This window comes from Geospiza fortis, unplaced genomic scaffold, assembly GCF_000277835.1.
Source record: "Geospiza fortis unplaced genomic scaffold, GeoFor_1.0 scaffold1130, whole genome shotgun sequence".
NCBI classification, from domain to species: Eukaryota; Metazoa; Chordata; class Aves; order Passeriformes; family Thraupidae; genus Geospiza; species Geospiza fortis.
The window spans coordinates 1-3,140 of NW_005054690.1; positions in this window are offsets into that span (position 1 = coordinate 1).

Consider the following 3,140-nt stretch of genomic DNA (forward strand, 5'->3'; position numbering starts at 1 on the left):
CCTGTGAGGAGAAACTGATGGACCTGGGCTTGGTTAGCCTGGAGAAGGCTTGGTTGAGAGCAACTGCAATATTCCAACAGGAGATTCCTTCTGCAGAAGTTAGGACCAGGCCAGGGTCCTCACAGTAGTGAATGGTGGTAGGAGAAGAGGCAGAAGGCTTAATCTGTAATCAGAGGATTTAGGGAAATTTTTTTCATGCTGATGAGAGTCAAGTATCAAGCACTGGCAGAGGTTGGCTAGAGAGGTTGTGCAGTCTATATCCTTGTAGGTTTCAAGACTTGACTAGATACAGTCCTGAACAAAATTACCTGATTTCATAGTTGGCCCCGATTTAAGCAAGAGGTTGTGCTAGATCATATAATTGTAGAATGGTTTGGGTTGGAAAAGACCCTAAAGATCATCTAGTTCCAGCCTGCCATGGGCAGGGACACATTCCACTGGACCAGGTTGCTCAGAGCCCTACCCAACTTGTCTTTGAACTTCCAAGGGTCAAAATGAGGTCTCCCTGGAACCACCTCTTCTCCAGGCTAACAGCCCCAGCTCTCTCTGTTTGTCTGTGGAAAAGGGGTGCTCCAGCCCTCGGAACACCTTTGTGGCCCTCCTCAAAGATGACCAAGGTATATTCCAAGTTGAATCCTCTTTTAATCCCCTGTCAGATGCAATTAAAGAAGCACTATCCTAGGGTAATTGACTGTAATTTCCCTCTGTTTCAGGTAGCTTTTACCAGCTTGGAGACACTGTGCCTGTTATTTTCCTGCCCAGGGAAAGGCACTGACAGGAAAACTGAGGGACCTCACCTCATAGGGTTACACTGAAAGAGTCAATGTACACAAGTCGCAACACAAGAAATTCTGGAAAGGACAGAAAGGCAAAAGCTTCTTGCCCTTGAAAACTGTTCAGCAGACATGCCTGGAGAGGAAAAAAAAAGTTTGAATGAGGAATTGAGCAACCTAATCTAGATTTTAAGTAAGGCCTGCTTTGGTAAGGAGACTGGATTAAAGAACTTCATCAGTCCTTTCAAACCTAAATTCTTCCATGATCCTACAATTTATGTACCAGGCAGTACCAGGGAGTTTTCTCTTTCACTTCCATTTGACCATTCCTTGCGAGAATGGGTTTGTAACTCAAGTCATGTGGCCAAACCTCTCCACTTCCTGCCTTTTTGCTGCTTGAAGTAGAGCTGATGAAAATCAATTAATGTAGTTATGTCTTCATTAGATAGGCTGTTAGTCTGCACAGAATACATCACATATCCACAGAAATCTTTGGATTTGAAAGGTTTTTATGTTCTTGTTGCCATAAGGAGTCTGGCATTAGCATGCAGCTTGCTAAGAATACAGTCTCATAACAGGCTATTTTTTCAATGCAATGAAGATATTCTTATCTCAAGAGATGTTCACGCTCCATTATTATTTATTAGTGTAAACATACAAAGAAAGGGAAGAAACACACAACAAAAATCTCAACTCTATCCCACACTTCAAGGCATAGCAGCAGAAACCTCTTTAAAACTTTTGGCTGCTAGAAAGCTGTGCATTCTGCTACTGTAACTTCAAATACACAAATTCTGCAAAAAGCATGACCCTTATTTTAAAAATACACAAGAGATAGTAATAGCAATAGATATAAATTACCCAAAGAGGCCCACATTAGACTTAAACCAGTATCAGTATCTTTTCATTAAAAAAAAAAAGATGTTCAACAGATATCCAGCAGCTAAGGCAGTAACAGAATCCTTCCTTGCTTCTAGCCTCTGTATAGATCCATAAAGCAAGGCAGGATATGTCCCAACAAACTACATGTGCTTTCCAACAATGTCAATACAAATACTTGAAAATTATGGCTCTACCTCCAGAAAACTCCTTTATTCCAGAAGCATTATATTCATGCCAGTGAAATAGCTCCAGTGGTTCAGCAAGGGCTGCTTTTTAACTCAGATAACCTTTTCTAACTCTGTATTCAGAGGCAAGGTCAGCACAGCCAGAATCTGGATAAACATCCTGTTTGACACTCCCTCAGAACTGGGGAAATTAATCATTTTCACTCCACCTGTGTTGTTCTTGGCATGCTGCTCAATGAAAACCCTTCACTGCAGGATGTGCTGCAATGACTGCACGCATGTTTGAGGACTGCCTCTGTTTAGGAAGTTAGCAGGCCACTGGCTGACAGCAGAATGCTGGAGCTGGTGTCACTGCCAGCTTCTCCACTCAGCAGGTCCCCTCTTGGAATGTCTGCACCAAAGGGTGATCTACGCTCACCACTGTGGCTTCTCTTACTGACTGGTCCTAGAGCTGCTGCTGCTTCCAGACCTCATTGTGCCATAAAGCTGCTCATGGGCCCCAAGCACCTGCAGCAGCATCTTCCTGCTGCCCTCTTTGCTCTGTGTGACCCACGCCGTGCACGGTGTGATGGTCACATCTGTTGCCGTGCCTGGCACCAGCACGGTGTTGGGGCTCTGGTACCACAAGGGACTGGTACTGGTACTGGAACTAGGACTGTGACTGTGACTGTTACTGGTCCTGGCACTGGAACTGAAACTCTGACTGGCACTGATACTGGGACTGGAACTGGGCCTGGTACTCGTGCAGCTACAGGGAGAGGTACCTGACAGCTCTTGGTACCAGAACTGCAACTGGGATTGATATCAGTGCTAGTACTGGTAGTGAGACTGGAACTGGGATTGCTACTGGTACTGGTGCTTGGACTGGGACTGGAACTGGGCCTGGTACTGGTTTTAGTACTGGAACAGGCACTTGGACTGGCTTTGGAATTGGGACTGATGCCGAAACTGGGACTGGGCCTGGTAAAGGTACTGGGATTGGCACTGAACTGGTATTGATACTAGCACTGGGCCTGGTGTTTGTACTGGTACAGGTACTTGGACTGGTTTTGGAACTGGGACTGGTGCTGGAACAGGGACTGGTGCTGGTATTGGCACAGGCAGTGGTATAGATAGTGGAACTAGGCCTGGTACTGGTGTTGGTACTGGACAGGAGTTTGGACTGTTTTTGGCACTGGGACTGGGGCAGGAGGCGTTGCTGGGGTCGGGACTGTGCCGGCGCCGCTACCGGTGCTGACACTGCGGCACAGGGACCGCCCGACGGATCGGCCCGGGCCCCGGGCCCCCCCGCCCCCCCCGC